Genomic DNA, 18345 nt, shown 5'->3' with positions numbered 1-18345 from the left:
ATCACTGGTGAAATAAACATAAAGCCTAATGTTGCAGTGCATGATGGGAACCAATCAAAGCTCATCCATGTCTCCCAAAATAATCATTATTGCTAATATAGCGTATAACTGTTGAGCTGAGTGAACCTGAAGGTAGTGATGGTGAGATGAAGCTTCATGAAGCTTTAAAGCTTTCCAGCCTGATGTGTGTAAAAGTGGTTGATTTCTCCAGGTTTGGAATGCACACAGCGACACCTGCTGGTCAATGCTGATATCATGCAGAACAAATCCTCAGTGGTGTGTTATGGAAATTAATTTGACTTCATGCAGGGCTGCCAATGCTGAGAATCAGGCAATCGACACTTTTCACTCGCTCTCACGACACACATCCAGTTTCTCACGCAGAGGAAAATCATGAAGCAAAGAGGACTGACACCGACAGACAAGGTTACTATTGATATGAAACACACTCTCAGCTCTCAGATTCTGTCCATTTTATCACAAAATTCAACAAATAAATGACGTGACAGATCGCTGTATCGCCTGAACCGATCATCTCTTACTCTTCACTACTAGTTAATAGCAAATAAACACGAATGAACAATAGGTGTGTTGAAAGATACAGTACAACTTACCGAAATGTATATCCCTCATACATAATATTGATCAGTCAGTGTTTTTCACCCGCGGAAGAGCTCAATAACAGCTGGAGAACACTATAACCTACATGTGACGTTACATTTACCTCAGGAACATTAATGACCATAGCACGCTAGTTGACAAATTAGCTAGAGGAGTATTTTGCTAAATATGTGCACTATATTATAATAGTTTAACATTATAATAAAAACCCTATTATATTTCATTTGAGTTGTTATTTTTAACCTTTAATAATAATAAAAGCTGACAGGGCATTATATTAACAGCATTAGGTGAGATATTTTTATTTTTTCTTGAGAAAAATGAACATATCAGTAGGCTACCTAATATTTATCGAAATTAATCGATATTGAATTCAAATCAGATTCAAATCACAATAAAGTTGTTGAAAATTTGTGTCAAGCAATAATAAAAACAGTAACCTACAAGTTATTGTACCATGTAAACATTGTAATGATATTTTTAGTACTTTTAGAGCACAACAGAAACTTTCCATATCATATTCTTCTGATGACGACATTTTCACATTCAGATCGTTAATCGACTTTATAACGTGTTAGAAAGCAAAGGATTAACAGCTCGGATCAGTATGGTTTTCGACCAGGTAGATCCACCTTAGACACACTAATAAGATTAGAAACTCATGTAAAAAAGGCTCTAGCAATGAAAGAGGTGTTAGTGGCAGTATACTTTGACATCGAAAAAGCATACGATATGATGTGGAGAGAAGGGTTGCTATTAAAGTTGCAAAGAATTGGAATTGAAGGAAGATTTTATAATAGGCTCTATGCACGAACGCTGCTTACATATTTCCGGTAGGATCTCAGCCGGCGTCTTTACTTCCGCATAGCGCATTCTATAGGACAATTCACTTTAATAAAATTCATTTTCTCAGAAACGGAGACAACGATTTTAGAAAATGATTCGCTAGTCGGATTTCGCGTGATATGAGAGAATACTCACCCTCAAAGTTGTCGATGTAGCTCGAAAATTTGAATTTAAAGAACTTCTCTTTCTTACTCATATTTGTGACAGTTAACTGCCTCACAATATTGTTAACATCATTCACGTTAACCGCTGGAAGTTCTTGTAAACAGAGAGTGTAATTTGCCATTATCTGTCATGAAACAGAGGTCCAGAGACGAAAAGCAGGTACAGTTCTTTTAATAGAAACAAGGAAAACGCCGTACAGGCTGATAACAGAAAGTCACTTCTCAAAAATTCAAACAAAGGTCTTGTTCGCAGCTTTTCTCAATGTAAATAGAAACTGAAGAGTGAACTGTCGATCTGGACCACTTCTGAGTAGCAAGGACTGGATGTAGGTGAGCAGTGGAACCCTCTGCTATTCTCCACGGAGAACACTGGATACAGTACAGAAGAGGTAACTCACAGCAGTTGAAACCAGTGGCATAGTATTATTCAGCAGGACCAGACAGGACAGGACAAGACTAGACAAGGTATTCCTACAGAGAAATAACAGCCGACGTGCATCACAGAGAAACAATAATCCGACAATACAGACACGAAAGAGAGAACTAGATATAGCGAAGACAAAAGTGAAAGATAGAGAACAGGTGTGTAGATGGGATGCGAATGAGAAACAGCTGAGGGCGATGAGGTGAAGCGTTAATGAGTGTGTGCGTAAGTGTGTGAGCAAGAAGGTAGTAAGGCGTAAAACAGCCAGCAGAGGGAGACAAAGGAAAGAAAAAGAGAAGGAAAGAGCCAGGATCATGACAGTACCCCCTCCTCAAAGTGCGCCCCCTGGCGCATCTGAGGAAGAGGACTGACGGGAGCGGAAAAAATCGTCAATAAGCGAGCGGTCCAGGACGTCCCGGGAGGGGATCCAGCATCTCTCCTCAGGCCCATAACCCTCCCAATCGACAAGAAATTGATGGCCCCTCCCCCTGGGGCGCACATCTAGTAATCGGCGAACTCGGTAGACGGGCGAACCCTCAACCCGGACCGGAGACAAGACAGGACGAGGAGGAGCGCGAATAACAGGCTTCAAACAAGAAACATGAAAAACTGGGTGAACCCTACGGAGATTGGCTGGCAATCGGAGTCTGACCGAGACCGGACTAAGGACCTTAATGACGCGGAATGGTCCAATGAATTTGGGAGCCAGCTTACGCGAAGGATACTGAAGGGGAAGGTTAGCAGTCGAGAGCCAGACCTTCTGTCCGCGGACATAACGGGGACTCTTGATGCGCCGCTTATTAGCGGATCGACGCGTCACAGAACGAGACTTACAAAGGGCGGACCTGACTATTCTCCAAGTTCGTTTGCAACGTTGAATAAACGCCTTAACCGAAGGGACCTTAGACTCGGTATCAGAAGCGGAGAAAAGGGGAGGTTGGTACCCCAAACTGCCTTGAAACGGCGACAGACCGGTGGCCGAGGCGGGAGTGGAATTATAGGCATATTCTGCCCAAGGAAGCTGTTCTACCCAGGACGCGGGATTACGAAAAGCAAGGGTGCGTAACAGATGACCGATAGTTTGGTTAGCGCGTTCAGCCTGACCATTTGTCTGGGGATGAAACCCGGAGGAGAGGCTGACAGAGGCACCTATGAGGCGACAAAACTCCTTCCAAAAGAGGGAGGAGAACTGTGGCCCTCGATCCGAGACAACATTCTCGGGAAGACCATGGATCTTGAACACATGGTCAACGACAATCTGAGCGGTCTCTCTGGCTGACGGAAGCTTAGGCAACGGAATAAAATGGGCGGCTTTTGAAAAGCGATCAACGACCGTGAGAATTACGTGGTTACCCTTGGAAGAAGGGAGACCAGTAATGAAGTCAAGGGCAATTTGTGCCCATGGACGCGACGGAATAGGTCTGCCGGGGTCTGCCGGGGGTCTGTTACTGATCTTGGTCTGTGCGCAGATAGAACATGAAGCGATGAAGCGACAAATGTCTCGCTCGTGGTATGGCCACCAAAATCGTTGTCAAACGGCGGAAATTGTGCCCCTTACCCCTGGATGAGCGAATAACTTAGACGAGTGACCCCACTGAAGAACAACGCGGCGGGCGGAGGGTGGCACAAACAAAAGTCCCTTAGGGCAGAGCCTCGGCGTATGAGTGTGAGAAAGGGCTCGTTTGACTAAACGTTCAATACCCCAGACGGCCGCGCCAACTACCACCCCACGAGGAATAATTCCCTCATTAGTTGGCACGGTCTCTGAAGAAAGAAACTGGCGTGATAATGCGTCAGGTTTTAAATTCTTGGACCCCGGCCGATAAGAGATAGAAAAATCAAAACGCGTAAAGAAAAGAGACCAACGAGCCTGACGGGCGTTAAGTCTCTTGGCAGAACGTATGTATTCGAGATTCTTGTGATCGGTCCAAACCACGAACGGAACCGCAGAACCCTCAAGCCAGTGTCGCCACTCCCCCAAAGCCAGACGAATGGCCAGAAGCTCTCGATTACCTACATCATAATTCTGCTAGGCAGGGGTTAAACGATGTGGAAAAAAAGGCGCAGGGGTGAATCCGCTCATCAGCTGAAGCGCGCTGAGAGAGGATGGCCCCTACCCCGACCTCTGAGGCATCGACCTCGACAATAAACTGCTTCTCTAAATCAGGCGTGACGAGAATGGGAGCGGAAGAGAAACGCGATTTGAGAAGATTAAAAGCTGCCTGGGCAGCTTCAGTCCAGGAGAATCGAATCTTAACAGACGTGAGCGCAGTGAGAGGGGCCGCAATCTGACTAAAACCCTGAATAAAGCGTCGATAAAAATTAGCAAACCCTAGAAAACGCTGGAGGGCAACGCGGGACTCTGGTCTGGGCCAGTCTGTAACAGCGCGAACCTTGGCAGGGTCCATACTGATTCCCTGGGCGGAAATAATGGAACCGAGAAACGAGACCGACTGGGAGTGAAAGGTGCACTTCTCGGCTTTGACAAAAAGACGATTCTCAAGGAGTCTTTGAAGGACCTGTCTTACGTGTTGCACATGAACTTGGAGATTAGGAGAGAAAATCAAGATATCGTCAAGGTAAACGAACACGAAAAGATTTAACATGTCTCTGAGAACATCATTGACAAGAGCTTGAAACACGGCGGGAGCGTTGACCAACCCGAACGGAAGAACGCGATATTCAAAGTGCCCTAGGGGTGTGTTAAACGCCGTCTTCCACTCATCACCCTCCTTGATGCGGACAAGATGATAGGCATTACGAAGGTCCAGTTTTGTGAAGAATTGAGCCCCCTGCAGGATTTCAAAGGCTGAAGACATGAGCGGCAGCGGATAACGGTTCTTAACAGTAATGTCATTCAAGCCTCTATAATCAATGCAGGGGCGGAGCGAACCGTCCTTCTTCTTCACAAAAAAGAAACCTGCCCCCGCAGGAGAGGTGGAGGGAACGATAGTACCTGCATCTAACGAATCGGAAAGATACTTCTCAAGAGCCTTGCGCTCAGGAACCGAAAGAGAATAAAGCCTTCCACGAGGAGGCGTAGTACCCGGGAGAAGCTCAATGCTGCAATCGTATGGCCGGTGGGGAGGGAGAGATGCGGCCCGGGAACGACTAAAGACCGCCCGCAAATCGGTGAGAAATCAGATACGGTGAGACTCACCGGTGCTGTAGAGCAGCAAACCTGGGCGAGAACTCGACCATCCAGGGCGTAGACAGGAGTGAGGTCTTGAAGGTCTAATAGGGAAATACCCTGTTTAAGAGCCCAGTTCTTGTCCATAAAATTTCCCTCAGCTCCAGAGTCTATCAGAGCGGGACAGGTGACAGACGAGTTGGCCCAGCGGAGGAAAACAGGAAATGTGGTCCGGGAGCGCAGTAGAGGGTCCAGAGAGGATGCGCTCACCAGTCTCCCTCTTATGACTGGTGAGCTTTGGCTTTTACTGGGCACTGTGTAGCGAAGTGCTTCTCCGAACCGCAGTAAAGACACAGACGGTTGACAATTCGACGATGGCGCTCAGCAGCCGAGATCCGTATCCCTCCTAACTGCATTGGCTCGTGTTCGGTAGAAACTGCAGGTGGAGAGCTGGCAGTAGACGAAAGAGTAGGTGTGGTCATAACACGGCGAGTCCGTTGGCGCAGTTCAAAGCGCTTCTCAATGCGTAAAGCAGAGTCTATCAGTGGATCAAGACGAGTAGGGACCTCACGAGCCAACACTTCATCTTTAATCTCAGCATTGAGACCTTCAATAAAACGAGCCACCAGTGCAGGCTCGTTCCAACCACAGGAGGTGGCGAGAGTCCGGAACTCCACAGAAAAGTCAGAGACAGAGCGGCGTCCCTGCCGTAAGCAGGACAGTGTGCGAGAAGCCTCAGGACCATGGACCGAGCGGTCGAAAACTCGCAGCATCTCCTCTTTAAACAGTGAATATCGAATCAGACAATCAGCTTCAGCATTCCAGACAGCCGTACCCCACTCGCGGGCTCTCCCCTTGAGCAGAGAGATTACATAGGCTATTCGGGAGCGCTCTCTTGTGTAGATAGATGGCTGGAGCGAGAAAACGACTTCACACTGAGTGAGGAAAGGCAGGCATTCCGTAGGTTCACCAGCGTAACAAGGAGGGTTGTTGACCCGCGGTTCAAGTGTACCTGATGAGACAGACTGGGAAGCGTCCATGCGAAGCACGTGGAGCTGCTGAGAAAGATCGGCCACTTGAGCGGTCAGCGAGTCCACAACACGGCGGGCGGCAGAGAGTTCTTCATCGTGCCGACCCAGTAAGGCGCCCTGCATCTCCACAGCGGCCTGGATAGGATGTTCACCAGCCTGCTCCATTCTGATGGTCGGATTATTCTGTCATGAAACAGAGGTCCAGAGACGAAAAGCAGGTACAGTTCTTTTAATAGAAACAAGGAAAACGCCGTACAGGCTGATAACAGAAAGTCACTTCTCAAAAATTCAAACACAGAGAAACAATAATCCGACAATACAGACACGAAAGAGAGAACTAGATATAGCGAAGACAAAAGTGAAAGATAGAGAACAGGTGTGTAGATGGGATGCGAATGAGAAACAGCTGAGGGCGATGAGGTGAAGCGTTAATGAGTGTGTGCGTAAGTGTGTGAGCAAGAAGGTAGTAAGGCGTAAAACAGCCAGCAGAGGGAGACAAAGGAAAGAAAAAGAGAAGGAAAGAGCCAGGTTCATGACATTATCTCCACCTAATGCAAAAACGGCTTCTGACGCAGCACCGGATGTAACTGGGCGGGCTGAGACAAAACGCGGAAGCGATCGTGCATAGAGCAAATTGGGTTTTAAGTTTCTTATTTGGACGATCGACTCAAGTCAAGGTAGGCGATACATTATCTCAGATGGTGAACACCACAGTCCTGTATTATTTAACATAAGGGACTGTTCGTTTTTTATTTAAGTGGCCACCGGAGGAGTTTTGAGATCTGTTGTCAAAAAAGACATGACCCTCCCTTCGCCAGCAATAAATTTTTCTATGACCCTCCAAAATGATTGTGAAAAAAGGCATGACCCTCCCCGATAATTTATTGATTAGCCTACTTCTGTACTGGTTTGCGCTTGGCAAAGATGTTCAGATAGCCATTGTTTTTTTGTTTTTTTAAACCATAAACTCTTGCTTTCTCATCTTACTAGGGCTGTAACGATAGACCAAACCTACGATTCGGTTCGTATCATGTTTTTCTATTTTAGATTTGAAAAAAAATCATGTTTTTGGTGCTGATGCGGTGTGACTCGTTCAACATGTGGGTGGCGCTGCCAATAAAGCATCTAAAAGCTGTCACAAAGAACCGGCAAAAGTAATGATTATTAATATGTCAAATATAGCAAGGAGACATTTAAATTGTTTATTAATAAAAAAGTGTTTTCTGTGTCGACTGCAAAGATGAAGTTGACGATGCGTCACGATCTTCTCAGTACGGTGACGCATTGCTGCCACATACATATTATTTTTTTCCCCCAATTATGTCGTAATAACGATATCTTATGTCGTTTTAACGACATCTTTTCTCGTAATAACGAGATCTTATGTCGTTTTAACGACATCTTTTCTCATAATAACGAGATCTTATGTCGTTAAAACGACATCTTTTTCTCGTAATAACGAGATCTTATGTCGTTAAAACGACATCTTTTTTGCCCTTATAAGGACATGTGTCATGTACAAAATATGCCTTTATCCACATACAATTGAAAGCCTATCGCGCCTTTATCACTCATTCAAAAAGCTTAAGCAAATAGTAGCAGCCCCCAATCATGCAAAATTAATCAATGAGGCCCTTTTTAAAAATATAGTTTATATAGGCCAAGTTTTTTTTAATATGATATATTATATAGGCCTAATAAGATTTATTTTTGTTAATAGGCTATATCTTCATTACCTAGAGATATAATTAACCCTCTGAGGTCGACAAACGCGCCGGCGCGTTTTGCTGGATTTTCTCCACATTGTAGCACTTTAAACTTAAATTTCTCCGTCATTTATGGTCATACAGAAAAAATAAATATAAAAAAAGAATCTGTGGTATTTCTACTTTTGTATGTGTCCACTTCCAATCAAATCAAAACATTGTGCTTTTGTAAAATAAAGAAAATAAACAGTGTGTGCGTTCTGCCTCTCCGTCGCGGTGAACTTTTTTTTCTTGAGCACGTCAATAAACTGAAACAAAACTCAGCGAATACTTGTTACACATTTATGAGCCATACACCTTTATAAACATTTAAGTGTGTACTTTTAAATGATCGGATTCAAAACGAAAACAAATATTCTCTGTTTAAGTAATTTGTATAAAACCAACAAGATTTCCAGCTTCTCAAACGGTTCCTAATTATTTTTAATTCGGCCACGCCCACTCGCGCATAAGATATTCACATGCAAATCTCCACATGGAACGCGATCGCCCTCATTACCTCAACAACAAAACACTTCACTTCACTTTTCGTCGAGTTTGAAAGACGTGCCCCACACAGCAAAGGAGTCCGTGGCGGACCCGCCCTCAAGCCGCCAGATCCGCCTGACTGTCAGATTCGTTTTCGCTGCGCTAACAGGATCAGCCCCGCCTCCAGGATCGGCCCCGCCTGCGGTTTTAATCGGCGGACCCAGAACGAATCACATACGGATCCGCACTTCGGACGCGCCTTTTACTGAAACAGTTGGACTACTACAGCACGTCACCAAGCGCCGATATATCAGTCGAGAATATGTTTTCTGTGACACGGTTGTGTTGAACCCTCTTTTGAGTAAGTATTATTGATTTATTGATATATTGCGATATTCAACCTTTTTATATCACTGCATACTAAGGATTGTAATGATTGTAATATTAGGACAACTTTAGAATGTTCACTTAATGGTTTAGCGCTAGCTTCTAGCTAGCTGTGCATTATTAAGTTTGCATTTTGCCAATTTTGGTCTCGTGTGTGTGTAATGAAAATTAAGTTACGGCATTTTAATCACTGTTTGAGTCGGTTCAGACAACTATGCCGCCTATTTGAACGTCAAACTCAAAAGTGCGGGCTTTTGCTAATGTTAGTTATACCGTCTAATTTTACATTGAAACCATACCTTGTGAACATAAACATAACACAAAAACATAAACATTTCTTGTGTCGTTTGGGGTCTAATAAACAGTAACGTTAAGTTAAATTAATCAAATTCAGTGTCCACAATGCTAAGTATTTTCCAATAAGCTGTACGTTATAGCTGTCATATTTCACGGGACCCGTGAGTGCGGATTTCATGTCACGGCTTTCGTCGCTGTTTGTCACTTTCCCTATAGGCAAATATATTATATATATTATAATATATTATATACAATATATTGTTGTTATTTGGTTGCCATAACTTCGCGAGTGACGACGTCTTGTCACTGTTAGTTGCTCGAGGGAGCGGATGACATTTCGCTTGAGTTCAGTAACGTTAACGTTAGAGCAGACAGCTCTGCAGAGTCGTGTAATTACGACTTTATGACTTTTCATAAACAGCGGAAGGACACCTAATGACTTTTATATTAATTACATTTATTCATATAGCATACGCTTTTATTCAAAGCGACTTACAAATGAGAACAATAAAATCAGTTAGACTAAGAACAATATAAGTTATGACCTTTCTCAATTAAATTTGTGTTCCGAGAGGTCTCGTATTACGGCGGGAAAACTCATTTTCTCGAGAATATTGAGGCCAATTTTTTTGTGACGCAGTAAACTTGCGGTCTAGAGTCTAGAGCGGTCATTGGCTGTGCTGCAGCAAATGCTGCACGAACCTATGGCGAGGCGGCTCAGACGCTTGAGCCAATCAGGGCACTTCCCGCCCTGGCACGTCAGAGACCGCCTAAATATATTTTCAACCACCTCCCCAATAGTCCTATGTCACGAAAAAATTGAAGACCGGAAGTACGTCTTTTAGTGGGGATACTACTCTTCCGGTTAGCTTTTTACAATGGCGAGTCCGATAGATATCGCGGGACCAAATATCTCCGCAACCTGCCTGAAGTCACATATGACGATGTGGTTAGGATGGTAAATGAAAACTCTCGAGTGGAAAAGCGTTTAGCTGAGGAATGGCCTGACGCAGAGCAACCCGGTGCACTACAACAACAGCGGCGGGCCGTTCGCCAGTAAACGTTTCTATGGTTACAGCGAGTTGGACCAATCAGCAGACGTTGCTGCTACGCTTAGGATTGTGGGTAGTGTAGTTTTTCTTCATAAGATCGCGGATAAAACATGTTTTTCTTAAAACAAGGTTGATTTCATACGAACTTAAAGCTTCTACAGGAGCAAAAACATTAGTTTCACAACCTCATAGCTCCTCATAACCACCTCCCCATGTAATGTTGTTTCAGATAATTATTTAATATCATATTAAGAGACTGTGTGTGTGTGTGTGTGTGTGTGTGTGTGTGTGTGTGTGTGTGTGTGTGTGTGTGTGTGTTCTGTTTCAGCTTACAGTTCGTTCAAGTGCTACCAGTCTGATCTACGGTTTCATCTATCCGAATATCTGAGTAAAGTAAGATTTAATACTTTTTCAACTTGATTTAGCCAGATATTTAGTCAAATACTGACACTGGTCCCCACTACAGCTTTTAACACTGTACACTGGTTTGGTTAGGTTGGTTCATTTTGGTTTACATCATGACAAATATATTTTCAACCACCTCCCCATGTAATGTTGTTTCAGATAATTATTTAATATCATATTAAGAGACTGTGTGTGTGTGTGTGTGTGTGTGTGTGTGTGTGTGTGTGTGTTCTGTTTCAGCTTACTGTTCGTTCAAGTGCTACCAGTCTGATCTACGGTTTCATCTATCCAAATATCTGAGTAAAGTAAGATTTAATACTTTTTCAACTTGATTTAGCCAGATATTTAGTCAAATACTGACACTGGTCCCCACTACAGCTTTTAACACTGTACACTGGTTTGGTTAGGTTGGTTCATTTTGGTTTACATCATGACAAATATATTTTCAACCACCTCCCCATGTAATGTTGTTTCAGATAATTATTTAATATCATATTAAGAGACTGTGTGTGTGTGTGTGTGTGTGTGTGTGTGTGTGTGTGTGTGTGTGTGTGTGTGTGTTCTGTTTCAGCTTACAGTTCGTTCAAGTGCTACCAGTCTGATCTACGGTTTCATCTATCCGAATATCTGAGTAAAGTAAGATTTAATACTTTTTCAACTTGATTTAGCCAGATATTTAGTCAAATACTGACACTGGTCCCCACTACAGCTTTTAACACTGTACACTGGTTTGGTTAGGTTGGTTCATTTTGGTTTACATCATGACAAATATATTTTCAACCACCTCCCCATGTAATGTTGTTTCAGATAATTATTTAATATCATATTAAGAGACTGTGTGTGTGTGTGTGTGTGTGTGTGTGTGTGTGTGTGTGTGTGTGTGTGTGTGTGTGTGTGTGTGTGTTCTGTTTCAGCTTACTGTTCGTTCAAGTGCTACCAGTCTGATCTACGGTTTCATCTATCCAAATATCTGAGTAAAGTAAGATTTAATACTTTTTCAACTTGATTTAGCCAGATATTTAGTCAAATACTGACACTGGTCCCCACTACAGCTTTTAACACTGTACACTGGTTTGGTTAGGTTGGTTCATTTTGGTTTACATCATGACAAATATATTTTCAACCACCTCCCCATGTAATGTTGTTTCAGATAATTATTTAATATCATATTAAGAGACTGTGTGTGTGTGTGTGTGTGTGTGTGTGTGTGTGTGTGTGTGTGTGTGTGTGTGTGTGTTCTGTTTCAGCTTACTGTTCGTTCAAGTGCTACCAGTCTGATCTACGGTTTCATCTATCCAAATATCTGAGTAAAGTAAGATTTAATACTTTTTCAACTTGATTTAGCCAGATATTTAGTCAAATACTGACACTGGTCCCCACTACAGCTTTTAACACTGTACACTGGTTTGGTTAGGTTGGTTCATTTTGGTTTACATCATGACAAATATATTTTCAACCACCTCCCCATGTAATGTTGTTTCAGATAATTATTTAATATCATATTAAGAGACTGTGTGTGTGTGTGTGTGTGTGTGTGTGTGTGTGTGTGTGTGTGTGTGTGTGTGTGTGTTCTGTTTCAGCTTACAGTTCGTTCAAGTGCTACCAGTCTGATCTACGGTTTCATCTATCCAAATATCTGAGTAAAGTAAGATTTAATACTTTTTCAACTTGATTTAGCCAGATATTTAGTCAAATACTGACACTGGTCCCCACTACAGCTTTTAACACTGTACACTGGTTTGGTTAGGTTGGTTCATTTTGGTTTACATCATGACAAATATATTTTCAACCACCTCCCCATGTAATGTTGTTTCAGATAATTATTTAATATCATATTAAGAGACTGTGTGTGTGTGTGTGTGTGTGTGTGTGTGTGTGTGTGTTCTGTTTCAGCTTACAGTTCGTTCAAGTGCTACCAGTCTGATCTACGGTTTCATCTATCCGAATATCTGAGTAAAGTAAGATTTAATACTTTTTCAACTTGATTTAGCCAGATATTTAGTCAAATACTGACACTGGTCCCCACTACAGCTTTTAACACTGTACACTGGTTTGGTTAGGTTGGTTCATTTTGGTTTACATCATGACAAATATATTTTCAACCACCTCCCCATGTAATGTTGTTTCAGATAATTATTTAATATCATATTAAGAGACTGTGTGTGTGTGTGTTCTGTTTCAGCTTACAGTTCGTTCAAGTGCTACCAGTCTGATCTACGGTTTCATCTATCCAAATATCTGAGTAAAGTAAGATTTAATACTTTTTCAACTTGATTTAGCCAGATATTTAGTCAAATACTGACACTGGTCCCCACTACAGCTTTTAACACTGTACACTGGTTTGGTTAGGTTGGTTCATTTTGGTTTACATCATGACAAATATATTTTCAACCACCTCCCCATGTAATGTTGTTTCAGATAATTATTTAATATCATATTAAGAGACTGTGTGTGTGTGTGTTCTGTTTCAGCTTACAGTTCGTTCAAGTGCTACCAGTCTGATCTACGGTTTCATCTATCCAAATATCTGAGTAAAGTAAGATTTAATACTTTTTCAACTTGATTTAGCCAGATATTTAGTCAAATACTGGCACTGGTCCCCACTACAGCTTTTAACACTGTACACTGGTTTGGTTAGGTTGGTTCATTTTGGTTTACATCATGACAAATATATTTTCAACCACCTCCCCATGTAATGTTGTTTCAGATAATTATTTAATATCATATTAAGAGACTGTGTGTGTGTGTGTGTGTGTGTGTGTGTGTGTGTGTGTGTGTGTGTGTGTGTGTGTGTGTGTGTGTGTTCTGTTTCAGCTTACTGTTCGTTCAAGTGCTACCAGTCTGATCTACGGTTTCATCTATCCAAATATCTGAGTAAAGTAAGATTTAATACTTTTTCAACTTGATTTAGCCAGATATTTAGTCAAATACTGACACTGGTCCCCACTACAGCTTTTAACACTATACACTGGTTTGGTTAGGTTGAGTTTATTTTGGTTTACATCATGACAAATATATTTTCAACTCCCCATGTAATGTTGTTTCATGTTAGCTTCAAAGAACAGGGATATGGGCTGATTGACTCCAAAATACTTGAAGCAGCATTTAAAAATCTGGTCGTTTAACCCCTCACTGGTTGCTTTATGAAATGTTTGATGAAATGAAATGTTTCTTTAGAGGAAATGAACAGAAAGACTGTGCCAGTTTCCAGCTCCACCATAAGACGGAGGACCCGTGTAGATGTGGGAAAACGACTTGAACAAATTAGGGATGAGGATGACTATCTCAATCTGACTGACATGGACACAGAGACAGGGCTAAATGACAGGCATGAGAATGACAATGACAGTGTAGGCTTGTTAGAAGATGGTCTCGGTTGTGCAAATGATACCTCGGGTATTGCAGCAGGAGCAGTCTTTCATGAAGAGGAAGGTGGCATGGAGTTTGAGTCAGACTATACTGAGGGTCTCTTAGCTAGTGGCAGTGATAGTTCCGAACCTGAAGATGAGATCTATGAGATGTCCTTATCTGACAAGATTGCGGACTGGGCCAGACACTTTGGAATTTCATTGGTTGCTCTTACTGCCCTACTAGGCATCCTTCGCCTCTCCCATTCTGAGCTTCCAAAGGATGGCAGGACACTCCTTAGGACAAATACTAAATATTCCATTCAAGAGAAGGCAGGGGGAAAATACTACTATTTTGGCATCATCCATTCACTTAGTTCTACACTCAGCGGGTATGCACACACGCTAACTGATGGGTTAACTTTGAGGCTACAAATAAACATAGATGGGCTACCATTATTTAAAAGCTCAAGTGTTCAGCTGTGGCCCATCCTGGGTCTCCTGCTCAGTGTCCCTATGAAAGAGCCTGTAGTGATCGCATTATACTCTGGAGAAAAAAAACCTTCATCAGCAAAAGAATTCCTCGAAGACTTCACCAAAGAATTAGTTAATCTGGAAAATGGTTTCTGTTTCGAGGGAAAGACTTTGACGCTTAAACTTGATACAGTCATTTGTGACACACCGGCAAGAGCATTTGTGAAACACACCAAAAGTCATAATGCCTACCACGGCTGTGATAAATGCACAAACCCTGGTAGACACGAACAGAGCCGAATGAGTTTTCCATGTAAAGATTATGCACTAAGGACGGATGAGTCTTTCAATGACAGGTTAGATGAGATACATCACCATGAGGGGCCACATGCATTTGAGGGTACTGGGGTTGGCATGGTGTCACAGTTTCCCCTAGATTACATGCACCTCGTGTGCTTGGGTATCGTTAGGCGCTTGCTCAATATGTGGCTTCGTGGTCCTCTGACTGTCCGTGTCCCTGCAACTATAGTTGAACAAATGTCTGCTAAATTGGTATCCATGAGGCCTTATATTCCGGTGGAGTTTGCCAGAAAGCCGCGATCTCTTAGAGAATTGGATCGCTGGAAGGCTACTGAGCTAAGACAATTTCTTTTGTACACTGGACCTGTAATGCTGGCCAGTTTTCTGGACAAAGACCTGTATCAGAATTTTATGCTTCTCTTCTCTGGCATCTCCATCTTAGCAAGCCCAAAACTTTCCTACCTCACTGATTATGCTGACACTTTACTGAAGTCGTTTGTGCAGCACTTTGCTACACTTTATGGGAGACACCACGTTGTGTATAATGTACACTGCATAACCCATCTGGCAGGTGAAGTTCAGCAGCATGGTCGCCTTGACTCCTTTTCTGCCTTCCCATATGAAAATTATCTGCAGAAGATAAAAAAACTGGTTAGAAAACCGGAATATCCTTTGGCACAGATCATTCGTCGTCTGTCAGAAGTAAAAATTCGGGAGGTCACATTACCTGGCAGCACTTTAAGACGGCAGCATTTTGTGGGCCCTATTGTTGGGGGGATGGCCATCAAGGCACAGTATGGCGAGATGTCCACTGAGAAGTGGACTCTCAGAACATCGACTGGTGATAACATCTTCAGGCTTGGAAATGACATTGTCTGCATCCAAAATATTGTGGAATGCATTGGAGGGGGCATTTATGCAATATATAAGGAATACAGAAGGAAGTCATTGTTCTTTAGCTACCCATTCAGCTCGGATACACTGAATATTTACATCATTTCAGAAAAATCTGAGATCATCAAGGCTGCCAATGTTTCAGAGCTTGATGGGAAATGTGTTGCCCTGCCTCACAGGGAAGGTTTTGTGGCCTTTCCTCTCCTGCATTAACATGCAAAAAATGCATTTCAATCAGTTTTTTTAGTTCAGACATTTAGTTACTTCATTACATTAGTTTTTGTTCATTTCTTTAGTACCAATCATAATCATAGCATGACTAGTTTAGATCAGGGTCTGAGGACTGACCAAAATTTGACTTTCTGGCAGTGGTTCTGCTGCATCAGAAAACGGGCTGATAAGTTGCTGTAAGTACTTTGCTGAAGTTAATCATCTTTCAGGTGTCAACTGTCAGTATCAGTGTTGTGCAAGTGTGTGCAAACACTTCACATGAGCCCCTATATTATCAAAATCAATAAAAACAAAATGTCTAAGCTTTTTCCACTAGATCTTCTTACTCTGACTCACAATAACTGTGCATTCACACTTGTTTCTTTTCTTGTCTTCTCCATTAAGGATGTTCCATGTAGTTGAATTTGTTACCAGTAAAACCGTAGCAGTGGTGCCCCAAAGCTGGTACGAGGATGGTTGTGCAACATGGCCAAATTATAACAGCGATGAAAGAATAAATAGGGCTGTAAAACATGGAGAGGAGCCACAGGATGACTGGCAGACACATGATGTCAGAATCATCAAATCATCTGGTATGCCAAATCTCAAAGTTGTTTCTTGGCAAAGTGTTTTTTTTACAAATCCTACACTTACAAATCCACTACCACCACTATTTAAAAGAATATGCCACCGTTTTATGAAATTGGGTTATTCACGGTCTCCCCTTGAGTAAGATAAGTGACAAAAATGTTTTTGCGCACTTATCTAACTGTAGGGGAGACCGTGAATAACCCAATTTCATAAAACGGTGGCATGTTCCTTAAGACTCATGTCAAGCTTCATGTTTACCTTTCAGATACTTACATGGAGGCACATCAAATCCTGAAGAAGGCTCTGACATGTAGCACCTCGGACCTCCAAACTGAGGATGAACAGGAACGGCCTGGGAGAAGGAGAACAACAGCGAAGTTAGTGTTTTTCCTTCATGTTACACATACAAACACTAACACCATATACTTTTATTTAAAAAAAAGACAAAATCAAAAAACAGTTTAACCTTATATTTGTTAGTTTCTCTGCATACAAGAACATACGAATGCTGGACATTCTGAACCACTGTTTCATGTAAATTTCTGCTTTAGAAATCTCCACCAAAAATACATCTTACTAGTGGAGTTTCAATGTCCTCCCTGAGACTTAAGCCCCTGAGCCCTCATGGACTTAAAAGGATTAGTTCACCTCAAAGTTGAAAATTGTGTCATCATATACTCACCCTCAAGTTGTTTCAAAACTGTATGAATTTCTTTCTTTCTTCAGCTGAACACAAAGAAAGATATTTTGAAGAATGTCTGTAACTTGGGTCCCATTGACTTCCATAGCATTTTTTTTTCCTACTATGGACGTCAATGGGACCCAAGTCTGTCTGTTTACCGACATTCTTCAAAATATCTTTGATTTGCATGTAGATAAATATCTTTTTTTTTTTTTAAACAGACATTTCTTTGGTGACACTGATGTAGAGGAGGACTACCGACCCCCAAAGAGGTCCAAATCCGGGTCATCTGCTGGGACAAGTCACCAACTCCCTGCAAATAGTCCAGAGCTCTGTGAAAGTAAGAGTCAGAGAGTATTGTGGGATTACAAATTTATTAAAATGTTTAATTTAGGTTTACATTGAATTTAGCATGTTACGGTTAGGTATAAATTATTATTATCAGAGTTTTCTAGCAAAAGACTCCGGTCAGTCCTGTTTTACTGAAACTCTTAATGGCTCTTGGAGTTTGTGTTTTAGCAAGAGAGTCCTGCCAGTCCTGTACTCGGGTCTCAGCATTTGAATAGAGATGCTGAGTGAATTAGGGTGGGGAGCACTCTCAGTCTAGAACCGGTTCCTAAACCCGTCTCATCTCCAAGTTTTGGTCCCTGCCCCTAAATGTATATAAACTGTAAGAGAACATTCACTTAGTCAGACTTTGTGACTGCAGCTGATCTCAATAAAGAATCCTGCTGAAGAAACAACCAAGTCTCCTGGTCTTCGATTCTGAGTTTAAAACAGTATTCATGTCCTAATCATTTATAAAAAAAAAAAAAAAATAAAAAAAAAATGGAAATATGTGTTTCTATTTCTCCACCACAAAAAAAACATACACAAACCACAAAATGACCCCCACTCACTACACGGAAGAGCAAGTTTAGTGGCAGACTCTTGTCACTAGCATGTTCAACAGACAGGCTGAGGAAGTCCTTTCTTCCCCGGGCCATCCAGCTTTTAGCTTTATCTGCTCTATGCATACTGAATATGTAGTCATTTTACAGTTGTCCACTGAATGTTTCTTAAGTCTGTGTGATTGTGTTGTGTATGTTGTATAAGCTTGACACCAATAACCCCGCCCCAACCCCAACAACAACACAGTGTTTGGCAGAACTGCCCCTCCCCAACCACTACCACCACTACCACTACAGACACTCCTCTCTCAACCTGCACAATGCAACCAGCAACAACGGGGGCCAGAGGAGCCAAGCCAGGTCTAC

The sequence above is a fragment of the Scardinius erythrophthalmus genome, assembly GCF_964197995.2.
Source record: "Scardinius erythrophthalmus genome assembly, chromosome: 1".
NCBI lineage: Eukaryota > Metazoa > Chordata > Actinopteri > Cypriniformes > Leuciscidae > Scardinius > Scardinius erythrophthalmus.
Note: the sequence above shows the minus strand (reverse complement) of the source record.